This window comes from Sorex araneus, chromosome 6 (assembly GCF_027595985.1).
Source record: "Sorex araneus isolate mSorAra2 chromosome 6, mSorAra2.pri, whole genome shotgun sequence".
Classification (NCBI taxonomy): Eukaryota; Metazoa; Chordata; class Mammalia; order Eulipotyphla; family Soricidae; genus Sorex; species Sorex araneus.
Window position 1 is genome coordinate 21,309,898 of NC_073307.1, and position 14,634 is coordinate 21,324,531.

Consider the following 14,634-nt stretch of genomic DNA (forward strand, 5'->3'; position numbering starts at 1 on the left):
GGTGAGAAGGGGGCTGCCACACTGTGCACGGGAAGAGGGCCTGAGGTCTGCTTTCCAGTGACCCCAAAGAGAGGATGTGGGGGAGGGGCCTGCGCAGCGCCACTGAGCCCGCTGCAGAGAGGGGATACCGAGTCACAGCCATCCCCTCCCCTGCGGGCCCCAGGCAGACAAGACCAGACCCAGACCCAAACCCAGACAGACCCACCCACCGCCGGCTGGGCTGTCTCCTACCGCAGAGCGGAGCCCTGGCCGCAGAGGGGCTCGGAAGAGGAGAGGTGGTGAGCCCTTGGCTGCAGAAGGGGCTCCCGGGGATGAGGACCGGGCACCGGCAGCAGTGGCGCGGAGCAGCAGACACCTAGCCTGTCCCTCCCCTCTCCCTCCCCTCGCTCCCGCCGCTCCCCCTCCCCGCGCACGGCAGCGGCTCTGGCCTCAGATGATCCCGCTCCCCCCTCCCCCCAACCGCAGCCCCGCACAGTCGGGGCGGGCGGGCGCACTCACCGGCGGGGGGAGCCGAGCAGAGGACGGCAGCCGCACCAGGGCCGGGGTGCCCGCAGTGCCTGTTCCCATCGGCTCTGCTCTTCCCCCCAAGCAACAATCAAAATTAGAAACCCCACACTCACCCAAAAACCTTCAGCCATGCCCCTTTGGGACCACGGCCGCCCGCCTGCCTCCCCCTCCTCCTCCTTCCGAGATTTGGGGAAGGGGGGCACCCTGCTCAGGGCTGAGCCCAGCCTGGGTAGCTGGCCAGCTCTGCAGATGAACCAGGCCCTGCCGAAAGAGCCTTCAGCACCTAGCCCACTCTTCTTCCTCCCCGAAAGGACCCAGAAAGGAGGAGAAAAACCAGCAGGCTTTAGGAAATTCACAAGCTAAAAATGTCAGGAATTTCCTGGGAAACGCATTTCCTTACGGGGATTCATTAATGCGGGGATTCATTAATGCAGGTTCGATTGCCCCTTTTACCTACCCCTCCTCCCAGAAACTCCGACGTGTCTTCCCCCAAAGTGAAGCATTTAAAAAATCACGGATTTTTAGGGGGACAGCTATGTTTCCGACCATTAATTAACTAATGAGTCTTTGGGCTATCAAAGCTAAAAGGGGGTCTCTCTAGTCTCAGAAAGGGACGCAAATATAGCTGATTTGTCTTCTTCCAGATCGGAGGCAGATTAGGCCTGTTTTTCTTTTCCCAGAAAAAAGTGAGTGCTCCCTCTCCCTCACTGCAGTCTGCAGTACTGGTACCTGTGGGAAAACTAAGGCCTATCTCCAAAGGACTCCAGAAATGCCGTACACCCTCCTCATCACCTCTGCAGGGGGCTCAGAGGATACAGACCTCTCAGTCTGACTTGCATTTTCAAGCACAGATCGTTGCCTCATCCTGAGATGATCGTTCTTAACCCCTCAGTGGATTCTTTCCCCACCCAACATTTCCAAACCCCTTAAGATGCGGCTCCCTTATTCCTAGCCCCAGGGAGAGCTTGGTAGCTGGTTGCCCAAGCTTCCTAGAAAACAGGTAAAGAGGGCTAATGAATAAGACGCTCGACCAGTCCAGAGCATAGACTGTGTCAATGCCTGAGCCCTCAAAGTCCCCTAAAATATCCTTTTACCTCCCAGGCAAACCAGCCTGCTAGATACTCACAGCTTCCTTTTTCTCTCAGCAAGGGCCCCATCCTACCCAGCACTAGTGATTGCACTTCTGGACTGAGTTTGTTACTTCCCTGTTAAAGAGGAAAAAAATAGGGCAGAGCACCCTGACTACCAAATAGCAAACGGGGAGTAGCTCTATGCCCCAGACCACCCACCTGTCCAGTGGTATCTGAAATAGCTCCCTGAAGGGGAGACTCACTCTGACGGAGAGCCAGGCTTTGGACCTCATAAAACTTCCTCTTAGTTTGGGCGTACCCTCCAGTACCACATAGGATCTTTCCAGTGCCGATTTTTCTGCACTTCCTTCCCTGTCCCCAGATTTGCAGAGAAGGGGGACATAGGAATGGCTGGCATAATTCCCACTCCAAAAAATACACGTGTGAAGAAGTGGCGTCTCCTCCAGGCGCGCCTGGTAGCGATCAGGACCCTGGATAGACCCCCAGCCCTAAACAGGGACGCAAAGGAGATCAGCAGGGTCTCTGCGCAGAAACAGGAAAGCGGGCATTTCTCTCCCTCTCCGCTGAGCCTAAGACCTCATAAAACCCTATCTAGAGGGGCCACTGCTATTCCTCAAGGGTTTACCTAGCACTGAACCAAGCCTTTACCCCCAACAAGAATTCAAAATGGAACTGCAATGAGAGGGGACTGCCCGCCTGTTCCGGCCATTCACAAATGCTAATGATCACTTCCCCCAGGACAGAAAACTAGGGCTCAACACCACGGACTTCTTCCACCAACTTTGGAACCTAAAATTCTTGCCCTTTGTCCCAAATATTTACATTCAGAACTTCTGAAATGATTTGAATTTGGTAGTAGCCTGATTTTCGAAAAAGAATTACAATCTCCAGGAACTGAGTTCTAAGTTTCCCAACACAAAGGCAACTGCTCAAGTTTCTACGCAAAGCACAAATTAAATTTTATTTGTATGCTCAAACAGAATTTTAAGCTTGAATAAGCAAATATCTGTGGATCTTTCAAAATAAATATGTAGTTATTTTGTTATTATGTGTGTATAAAATTTCTGTCACATGCTATCATCTTGCCTACTTTTATCTGAAAAGCAAAATGGTTAATGCCTCTCCCAAAGCAATCCAATGAATAATTAGATATGTAACATATTTTCACTACTCTAACATGAGAATTAGCTTCAGCATAGCCCTGTAAATGTAACCTTTTGGTCAGGCTGAGCTGTGTGGATGGGAAAGGTGCCTTTCTTTAGGTTAGAGAATATAATTTAGGGGAAACAAAGTTTCCCCAGAGAACAGTCTTACAACAAAAAGATTAGAACCTCAAATGGAATTTTAAAGTTAGATTTGTAGCCACTGTTACCAGAATCACACATCAACTTGACAAATAAAGTCAGGTACAGTTCTAGCTGTTTGAATTTGTTATTTTAAAACAACTAGTTACAAAGTTAAATTTATAATTTCATTACAATGTAGAAAAGATGGAGGGCAAACGAAATATATTAATATAAAGCAAAATACATACCAATGAAAAATCACCAAAAATATCTCCTTTCTCTTCATAAACGTCTCCAGATTCTTGTGCTTTTTTAAAATTAACGTTGCACACACATTTTGAAGAGAATAGAGATTGTATTTTTAATCGCATTATCTGTCTTTTACACAGTTTTCCCAACAAAAAATTGTACGCAAGTGAAATTTAGGGAACACAAAAAGGCAAAGAGCCTCAATTTTCCTCCGCCTGAACTACACAGATGATTCGGAAATAATCCAATTTAGCTCTGGTTTTCAAAAGGCAAAATCAACACACACATTTACTACACAAACTTGGGGCAAGGCAATCCACTTTTGGGTAATAAGCCCTTTTTGATTATGGAGGTCCAAACAGAAACAATATGTTGATTAACATTTCAGAAAAATTACAGATTTCCAAAATAAAAAAGAAATAAGAACATAAGAACCTGTGTTTTAAGTGCTCCTTAGGTTAAATGCCTGTCTTAAAACAGACAATTATCTTCAGTACCCAAATCATTAAAACTATCTGGAATGTTGTACTACAATTGTTAAAAGTGAAGGAATTACCCATTTCTTCTAATGGCTATTTATAAAGAAAATAAGATTTACTCCTAGTAAATCTTAACATTTAACAAAAAACAAGACTAATAGTATCTCACCAACCCTTTTAAAAGGCGCATCCCTTCCTTTAGCTCACCTATTCTTTAAAATTATGCCTCTAAGATGCTATTATGATGCTTAAAGTTAAACATATTAAACATTTAAATTATCAAGAAAACAAGCCCTGTGGTAGAACCCTCGCCAAATTCCTTCATAAAATTCTTTTCATTTTAGGCATTTGCAGAAGAGTTAAATAAACATACACACATTCTAAATTCGATCAATGAGCCCGACATTTTATGTACCCAAAAGGTCCAAATAGAACCGATGCGAATGTTAATAGCTCTTTTTCCGGCTGATACCTAAATGGTTTTACTAGCACCCAAAGGAATGAAATCAAGCAACTCTGCACATTCAAGCCAACACTCCCAATTTTCAAAGCCGCAATTTGAAAATGTCAATTGAGGCAGGGAGCTGCAGTTGGGGGTCTTGAAGTGCCTTTTCTTTTCCGACCGGCTACCAAAGATGACAAGCTCAAATTCATTCTATTGTAATGCAATGGGACCCCCCCTTCCAAGGACGCAGGACACAAGCATAGACACTGCTGCAAAAACTGGTCCCAAAGCGCCTGGCCCTGCAGAAACGTGAGGGACCAGGAGAGGAACGAATTAGAACCTTCAACAGGGTCCCACCGAGGCAGCGGAAACGAGAGTGGCATTTAGTCAAGGGGCAGACAGCAACGAACCAAAAGAAAGTTGCCCCAGCTAGACTCTTGGGCCTTTCTCTATCTGAGTTCAGGCTCCAGGCACACAGATCTGTGTGGGTCCTGTCCCCTACAGATAGCTCGGCCGCTTCTAGTACCCACTGCCGCGGAAAGGGAAGCCCCCTCCTGCTTCACAGCATTTTTTTTTGCCCCGACGAAGGGAGAGGCCATCGAACCGACCTAGCTCTAGGGGTAGCAAAAATGCCGTGCTGCCCCCGCCCCCCCATCCTTAGGCCTGGCCTCATCTGCGATGTCAGCATCAATGCTTTCCTTTTAATTTTTCCAACGCGTCCTTAAGCGGGTGCATGCGGGGATCGGGGGTGGGTGGGTGATGTTGGACTGAGAGGAGAGGAGGGGCGCGTAGTGGAGTCCCGCGTCCTCTCCCCTCCAGCCAGGGGCGGTGTGAAGGGAGTGTCAGCCCCGTCTGGCGCACTGTCCCCTGGCCCGGGAGAAGGCGGTCGGGGGGAAATGGAGCTCAGGAATGTCTAAAGGATCCGCACCTTTGGTGGTCCCCAGCGCCCGCCGAGATACAGCTGATTGTTTTTTTTTTTTTTTGGTGGGGGGAGGGGGTTGTTTTTTTAAGGGGCGTGTGATTTTGCTCTCTTCTGGAGGTGGGGGCGAGTTCATTCGTTTGTAAGCTCAGGGAGGGGTGGGGGGGCGTTGCTGCACTGCCCGGGGTCCCTAGAGGGAGGGTGCGGGGATGTCTACATAGTACAGTTCTCATTCCCCGGGCCAGAGAGGGCGATTAGAGGGGATGGGGTGGGCGGCACCTCAAACAGTGGCTGCAGGGAAGGTCGCGAGGGGCTTACCCGGGCGGGCGGGCGCTGTCCTGGCGCAGGTGAGGGAGGGCGCGGGCTGGAGGGAGGGCGGGCGCGCGCGCGGCGGGCGCGCGCCGGGGGGAGGGGAGGAGAGCGCGCGCGCGCACACCTGTCCTGGACAGCGGCGCGAGCCGAGCTGCGCCTCTCTCGGGCTCGGCCGGCTGAGGAGGGAGGAGGGCGGGCGGGGGCGGGACGCCGAGGGGAGGAGGAGGAGGCGGCTCAGATGGCTGGCTCGGCTCTCGCTTTTCTCCCTCCCGCGGGCAAGCCCGGCTCACACCCAGCTTCTCCGGCTCACTCACAGCCCCCACGGCTCTCCCTCCTCCTCCTCCTTCCCCTGCGGGATCCTCTCGTCGTCGCCGTCGCCGCCGCCGCCGCCGCCGCCGCCGCCGCAGACGGCAAGTCGTGGCAGCCAGACGTCGGCGCGTAACCCGGCGCTCCGTGCGTGACTCCGGGCGACGTCAGCGCGCGCTCCGCGCTCCCCACCATCTGCCCCCCCCAACACACACACAGACGCACACAGACACTCACACACACAGAGACACACACAGACACACACACACACACACACACACACGCTCCCCCGCTCCAGCCTCCTCCCCACCCCCCGCCTTGGCTCGCGCCCTCCGCCCTCTCGTCCCTCCGTTTCAGTTGCTGCGGCTGCGGCCGCCAAGCGCGCTCCCTCCGCCCTCCCGCGCGTGCGCGCGCCCTCGCCGCCGTTGGCGCGTCAACAGCCCGCGGCCCAGGCCTTGAGGCGCTTCGGAGGGGAGCGCTGCCTGGGCCCTCGCTCCCCGCACTTCCACCGCCCTCCGCCCGGAGCGCCCCGGGGAGGACTCCTCCCGCGTTGGGCTCTGCAGGCCCGAGCGAGGCTCAGGCGGGGCGAGAACCCCGTGGGGCCTGCGTCAGTTTCAACTTCGGGCCCTCCGCGTCGTCGTCCGTGCGGCTACCCTCGCGTCACACTCCCCCCTCCTTTTCCGCTCGCATTCCCGGGAGCAATCGGCCTTTCATCTCCCCGGAGGGTCTCACCTTGGCCTTCAGATGCCCGCGGAGAGGGGCGAGGAGGGCAGAATTAGCATTAAGAAAAAAAAAAAAAAGCTAGACCACGTTCCGGCTCTGGCCCGGGAATCCCTGACAGGAAGCGTGGGGAGCCTGCCTGGCCTCCCACGCGCCGTAGGTGAAACTGGGCCCCTTTGAGGGACTGTGACTCAGGGCAAACCCCCGATAACTATTACTTGTGCGTCCTTGGGCCGAAAGGGGAAGAGAGTATAATGAACGAGTTCATACATTGCGCTGCTGGGAAGAAAGGCAGGAATCGGGAATGTCCTGAAGGATAATGTCATGGAAAAGTAGAGTCTGACAAGATTTTGGGTGCACGGCGACTTTCCACTGGCTTTGCGGGCTCTCACATCTCCATCGTGCGACTCTGCGGACCTAGAAGGTGGATCCGTTAAAAAAACAAACGTGGCTGTAGTACAGATAGGAAACTGCCTTCACTGTCTTTTTAGGAGTTGAGTAGAGCTCAGGAAAGTCCATCAGTGATCGTAGTCACTGTTGTATCTTATTGAGTATATTTCACTTTAAAGTTACTTTGTGATACACCTAAGGCAACCTTTTACTGCGCACTTAGGTGACTTTTAAATTCTCTTATTGTGGGACTTTTTCCAAGAAGATATCTAGTTAAGCCTGCAGGGCAAGTAGGAGAAGTCAGGTGTAATTAACCCCATTTTATAGATGAGAAAATTGTGTTGCAACAATATAAATCAGCGTTGCAAAAAAGTGTCATTCACAGAGGAAAGTACCTTAGATTTAGGGTCATCTATTTTATCTAGTAACCCCAAATCCTTCAGTCCTCTGGATGCTTCTCCTGCCCCCGTAGTGTAGGGAGTGCTCAATGTCAGCTAAAGAGGGTATTCGTGGACACAAGTCACCGTTTGAAATTTTCTGCCATAGAAAATGACAGCTTAGTAAAAATTATGTTGAAACAACTCAGATTCCATATTAACAATGTTTATTAGAGGTGAGAACATTTTAGAGGCAAGAGGGAAGGGCAAGTTCTTTAGAATTTTTTATACACCTCATCTTTAGGTGGCAGCACTACTGTAGAAGTATCTTTAAAAACTACAGTCTTGGTGACAAGGGCTTGGCATCTACAATGTGGCTCAGCAGCAGAGCACTGTCCTTGCCTATGTGATTCCCTGGATTGATGCCCAGCACCCTTTTCTCCCCCCCACCCCCACCCCATAACCAAACTACACTGGTCTCCAACTTGATGCCTTCAAGAGTGATTTGTACTAAACACTTCAAACTGCATAGTGGAGATTAGAAGTTGATAAAAATAAATGATAAATGAGAATACTTAGAAAGTTCTAGAGAAGGGGGAAAAAAAGGTCTTCAGAGAAGTGAATAAATTCATGAAGCTCCTGAGGGGGAAAGATTGAGGAACTTTCAGGGGAAAAGCTGTGCATGTGTGTAACAGTGGCATTTTACTCTGTACCTGATCTGTTGGGCAAAGGATGGGACTCAGGAATGAGTCCTTTACATGTTGTGAGGCTGTGGGTTCAATTACTGGTATAATAATAACAACAACAAAATCTCTTATTAAAATAGCTGAGATTACCTACCAAGGCAAGCCAAGCATCTCAACGCTTTATGAGGCATCTATAGGCCTAAGACTAAGTTTTATAGATGCCAGGCTATATTATTGTTGAAGCTTGTGGAAGAGGACTCTTCTTGGCTCCGTCTCTAAATTGTTCATATCTAAGTAAACCATCACTCATCACAAGCTCAAAGAATTAAGGAGACACACTAAACCAAATGTTGTGAACCAGACAGATAGTCCAGTGGGTGGGGTGATAGACCTGAGTTCTATCCCTGGCACTGCATATGCTCTCCCCAAGTCCTGCCAGGAGTGATCCCTGAGCAAAGAGCTAAGAGTGGGCCCTGAACACAGCGGGGTGCAGCCCCCAACACAAATAAAATGCTAACAATTTACAAATATTCTACACTTTACTCTTACATTTTCTGAAAATAAGAATTGTGTGTGATATTGGATCAACATTTTCTAATACAATTTTGTCATAATTTTGTATACTCATAATTATTATCCTTGTACCCCTTTAAGCAGCTTGACACAGTTGGATTTACAAGCATTTCAAAGTATACTGCATTAGATTTACAGAGTAAACAAATATCAAGGATTATGTAGTCTGAAAATCAGGAATAGGAAATAAAATATTTCTTGGTAGAGAGTGAAGGGTTAATAAAAGTCTTTCTTGATGGAAACTTTCACCTTCCTCAAATCAAAGTTGGAGAAAGAATCTCAAGCAAATTGGTAGAATTCAAATTCAACAGTATTATGTTAAGATTTTTAAGCTCTTGGTGCCAGCAAATCATGCAGCCTGGGGGCCTTTGCTCCAAACTTCTGCCAACTCCATTTTGGCAGTGAAGTGTTCTGTTGAACAAAGTTTGCACGTGTTTGGGGTGTGAAGTGGTTCCTCAGGCATTTTTCTGGTTTTATTCCAATTTAGGGAGTTGAAGACAAGGGTCAGAAATACTAAGTTTATATTGTGCTCTGAAACAGTCTATAATAGTGATCTTAAATATTCACTAACCAAGGGCAGATTTTTTGTTGGAGTTATTGAAGTGAACCTTTGATTTAACTCCTTAAATGCTAATATGATATTGAACCAGCTCTCAAAAGCACGTAAGCAGAACCTTCTCCTTTGATGCTGTAAGAGCTGGGAAAAACCACTCATCCTCTTACCCACAACACCACCAAATGTTTTTATCCAGATGAAACTAAATAATAATATGCAACTTGAGAACAAAGAGGTCAGTAATTACTTAGACTGGATCTCATTATCTAATCTTTTTTGGTATCAGTTGTCTGGCTTTATCTTTTTTTTTTTTTTTAAATCTAATTTTTCCCCTCCTGGGGTCTTTGGTTAACAGTACCTGGCTCAGATGTGTGCACTAATATGTCTTAGGATTTCTCTTCCTGTGGAAATTTCAATTTCCATTATCTCTTAAGTAATTATATTAGAAATTCCTTGCATAATCTGGGGTAACACTATTTGAAGACAATTCTCTTTGGTGTTCTTTCCTTTAAAAGTAACAAAAAAGGTAAAAGTAACATGTTAAAAATATCTTCTTATCTTTAGCTATTATCAATAGAATAACTTTTTTGAATGCATGTGTGATAATTTGAAAAAAGTAGCTATTCTTGATACTTTTTGCCAAGCCTGTGGCCTAAATTCTTTTTTTTTTTTTGCTTTTCGGGTCACACCCAGCGATGCACAGGGGTTATTCCTGGCTCTGCACTCAGAAATTACTCCTGGCGGTGCTGGGGGACCATATGGGATGCTGGGAATCAAACCCGGGTCGGCCGAGTGCAAGGCAAACACCCTACCCACTGTGCTATCATTCCAGCCCCATGTGGCCTAAATTCTTACTTGCATCTCTGCCTTTTCTTCCTTCTCTTTACTATTATTTTTATATCTGTAGTGGTGGGGACTGAACCCAGGCCCACCACCTGCCAGGCATAATCTTTGTCATTGAGCCATGCTTTCTTCTTAAAAGTAATTCCCAAGTCAGAACTAACATATGGATGAGGTTAGAGACAGGAAGAAAGTTGGACCTTTTTACAGAATGAATCTATCTGGATTGAAAAGTACTATTGAACTTAGTTTTGTGGTGACCCCCAGACTATTTTCTTCGCTTACTTTAGAATATCAGTGTGTTGGGCTGCAGAGATAGAACAAGGTTTAAAGTGCTTACTTTGCATGTGGCCAACCCCAGTTTGATCCCCAGGACCACATAAGCTCTCCTGAGCACCTCTAGGACTAATCCCTGAGTACACAACCAGGTATGATCACTGAGTACTGCCAGGTACGTCCCTCAACTTCCCCTCCAAAATTAGAATATCATTGTGTTGCATATTACCCCTGGAGCAAGACAAAATACAGCAGCTGAAGGGAGGGTAGCATTTAGTTTGCACCCCAAGTACCCATCCCATAAGGTCCTCCAGGACACGACCAGAGGTCACTCCTGAAGACAGTGTTTGAAATAGTTCCTGGACACAGTCCAACACCCCATCAAAAAAAAGAAAAAAGAAAAAGATGGAATATATAAATATGTACATACCCTCAGATACCAGGGTCTTCTGAGATTAATTTAGGTGATTTTTATAACAATGCAGAAGCACTTGGCAATTAGATGACAATAAGCTGGGTTTCTTTCTAGGGTAAGTAAAATGTGTCAGAATGGGAAAATCAAGATAACACTCCAAGGTAAACATAAATTAAGTCTCTTTAATATGATATATGGGCTAGGGATTTAAAAATTTTTTCTTTAATATTTTATGCTATAGTTCAGTGATAGAACACTTGCCTTGCAGGTGTGAGGTTCTGATTTAGATTTCTGGCACTGACAAATAGATATATTTTATGCTTTAATATTTCTATTTTATAGTCTCCATTCCCTTTCCTTTTATAGTTGATGATCTTGAACTGAGATGACTATTTAAAGTCATCTTATTTTTTTAAAATTTGGAGTATTAATGAATTTTACTGTAGAAATACATATTTGATTAAGGGCTGTTGCCCAGGACAACATGTGTCAAGTGAAATACAGATGGTATAATATGTAGTATTTTTAAAATATGAAAAAAATAAGAAATACAGCTGACCCCAAATAGTTTGGATAAAAGACTGTAGAGTTATACCAAATCTATTTTTGATTTTCTGATTAAATATCATTGATATTAATCTTTTGATAACATTTATTCAATAATATTATATAATACTCCTATTAGGTATGTAAGCATCACATAAATATTTTATCTATGACCCCACAAAATTCTCATAACTACTTTTTGTGTAAGTTCTATTAAAAAGTTTTTATAGGCAAGACAACTAAGGCACAGATAAATAAAAAACTTGCTAAAACACAGCTACTAAGTGACAGAGCTGGGAACTAAACCTAGAAAATCTTCCTTCATAGTTTGATCTGTTTTCTAATAAACAAACTCTCCCTTTCCCCACTCCACTCTCCCTCCCCTCTACTTTGGAGAATTTTTGAATATAGACCATAATATCTAGAACATGAGTTTTCCCACCCCCCATTCTGAACCAAAATGACTTTTTTTCTGCACAACTACCTTATGTATTTTCCATTATGTATTATTTACTCCTGTAATAATGTCAGTCATTTCTATTTTTAATTGAGAGTGAAGATCTACTTATCTTCATTCTCAGTCTGCTGAGTTTTTATGTTAACCTTATCTTTCGCTATCCTTTCCATCTGAATATCCTGCATTCTTTGCATTTTTTTTTGCTTTTTGGGTCACACCCAGCGATGCTCAGGGGTTACTCCTGGCTTTGCACTCAGGAATTGCTCCTGGCAGTGCTTGGGGGACCATATGGGATGCCGGGGATCGAACCCGGGTCGGCCACGTGCAAGGCAAAGCCCTACCCACTGTGCTATCGCTCCGGCCCCTCCATCTGAATATCCTGGATAATTATTCAGCCCTTTTTCTATTGTTGTGGCCTACTCAGATGTCACCATCACATTGAAAATGTGGATCTAAGGGCTGGAGAGATAGAACAGGGGGTAAGGTGCTTGCCTTGTATGTGTCCAATTAGGTTCAATCCCCGTACCCTACATGGTCCCCAGAGCTCTGCCAGGAGTAATCCTTGAGTGCAGAGCCAGGAGTAATTGCTGAGCACGGTCAGGTGTAGCTCCAGAACAAAAAAAAGTGGATCTAGTTTCCTGAGCAGTAGCATCTGCAAAGTTTTGTACATTTCTCTCCATGATTTATATAACATATGCACACCTGTGTGTGTATGTGTTGTGTGTGTGTGTGTTTGTATGTGTAGTTTTTGGGTCACACCCAGCAGTACTCAGAGGATTGTAGTATAGTGCTGAGGGGGATTCAAATGAAGATGGTGGGGGTAGGGATGTTGGCTGAATGCAAGGCAAGCACCTTACCTCCTGTACTACTCAGGCATATAAACTGAGTTTTTGAGTTGTAGTTGATTTATTTTCATAACTTTTTCATCAGGTAAGAGGCTAGAGAGATGGATCAATGGGCCAGAGCATAGTTCTTGCATGCTCGGAGCCCTGATTTTGTTCCTCAGCATCTCATGGCCTCCAAGTACTTCAGGAGTGGCCCTGGTAGGCCCACTGTACTTTGGCCCCAAGAACCTGCACATCTGGGTTGAATATTATAGGATGTGACTCCCAAGACCCAAAGCACTGCTGGGAACCTCCCTCCTCACCATCCAAAGAGTTCTCCCATAAGCAGAAAAGGAGATTGTTTCTATTTTCATTTATTTCCTTGTTTGTTGACCTTATAAGTGCAGAACTTATTAAGTATATATCTTGAGGTTGGACAAAATATTATCATGACTATATAAAATAGGAGAGGTCAATTTGAGTAAGACAATATTGAGCTTCCCAAGTATTTCTTCTTGATTGCCCTATATATAGCAAGTCACTATAATTGTTCTCTGTGAAAATTAATGTGTTTCCCTTGAATTCAAAGATGAAGGTTTTGACACATATTCAGTAAAGCATTATCTTTTGTGTATATTGATAGATTTGTTCTGAGTCAAGCACAATTTCTCTGGGGTCACTCAACAGCTCATTTTTGTTAAGTTGGGTACTGTTCATAATCACTAGAGCTAAAACAGAATTAATCCCATCATTTTTACCTCATTAGTACACTGCCGAACTAAATTAAGTCAGTTATTAATTTGCTGGGCAGGAGCGGGGGGGTGGGCATTGGAGTGGGGCGGTGCCAGCCCAAAACTCCAAGTGGTCCGGGCCGCCGGAAGTCACACCCTCGACCCACCCTCGTCGCCATCTTGCCACAATCAACAGAGAAGCAGCCAGGCATACTGGTGAGCAACTCGGCCCGGAAAATGCTCTGGACCCGAATTGGGGCCAACAACACCGGGGAGCCGGAAGGTGGAGGTGCAGCCACAACACCTTCTCCAGATGGAGCCCTGGCGACACTGAGCAGCAACTAACATGGCTCCGGGATTTGGGACACATTTCGGACACATCCGAGCCGCGCGGCCGCTAACTCGCGACCTTTTCTAAAACCTGAAAACATACAATCTTTTAATGGAAAACTAATTATCAAATGCTTCCTTAGTAGGGCTATCTTGTTTGGGGGTATAACTCCCACAACAATAGTGAGTTTTGTGTTGAAATATGGAACGTAATCAAGGTGAAGAGAAAATGAAGTGAAATTCATCAGTTATGCAGTTGGGGTGGGGGTGGGGGGCATACCGGGGATCTTGGTGGTGGATGGGCACTGGTGAAGGGATGGTGTTTGAATATGGTATAACTGAGACATAAACCTGAGAACTTTGTAACTTTCCACATGGTGATAAAATAAAAATAGATAAATAAATAAATAAAATACAAAAAATAAATTGCTGGGCAGGAAAAAAGACACTGAAAAAAATAAATATGTCCATTCATATTGTCTGCACAATTGATTATTACATGAGAAACTGAGGACTCTGTTAAGGTTTATTTTGAACAACTTTCTGCCTTATATCTTGAGGGATACAAAGGGGAGATTTTCTTTTAGCGCATGCCTGGAGATAAAACTTTCCACCACAGTTACTCTGAAATATTCCATATTCAGTGTCCAGTATAAAAATTTTCAGGCATACTACTAATATTTACCAAGATGTATTAAGATCTGGGAATAATAATTTAATATTTATAATCTACCTTCACTCTAGATAAACAATATAATGCATTTATTCGAGCAGGCTGGAGCGATAGCACAGTTGTAGGGCGTTCGCCTTTCATGTGGCCGACCCAAGTTCGATTCCTCCGCCCCTCTTGGAGAGCCCGGCAAGCTACCGAGAGTATCGAGCCTGCGCGGCAGAGCCTGGCAAGCTACCCATGGTGTATTGGATATGCCAAAAACAGTAACAATAAGTCTCTCAATGAGAGACGTTATTGGTGCCCGCTCGAACATGACAGTGATAATGCATTTATGTGAGAAGTAATCTTTTTTTGTTCTTTCATTTTTCCTGACTTTTAGTAATGAGATACTGCCTCTATTCAGTATGGTAAAAAAGAAGGTGGATTGAGTAGTCCAAGCTCCAATCTCCTACGTTTAAAACTCTGCTTTCTCTTTCCTAACAATGTGTTTTCTATAGACTCCAGTTTTTGCATCTAGGAAATGAGACAGTAATTCTAATTAGCACATAGGTTGTATCATAAGAATGGAATAAATTCATAAAGAGCATTTAGAAGAGGACATGGCAGTTGAAGCACTCCATCAATGTCATCTCCTACCCCCTATGGC

The 14,634-nt window shown here is 45.6% G+C and overlaps 1 protein-coding gene across 5 annotated transcripts in view; it reads right to left on the reverse strand.

Annotated features, from left to right (window-relative positions):
* Positions 1-14,634, reverse strand: part of PURA (purine rich element binding protein A) — a 94,352-nt gene that overhangs the window by 5,774 nt on the left and 73,944 nt on the right. Inside the window, exon 3 of one of the 5 annotated variants that reach the window (XM_055142606.1) lies at positions 6,585-6,731. The exons of 2 other annotated variants lie outside the window; for them this stretch is intronic. The gene's annotated coding sequence lies outside the window, so the exon portion shown is untranslated. Of the gene's footprint in view, positions 1-231; positions 376-5,294; positions 5,895-6,584; positions 6,732-14,634 lie in introns of those variants that run through there. 2 more of the 5 variants (XM_055142602.1, XM_055142604.1) reach the window with 2 other exon arrangements.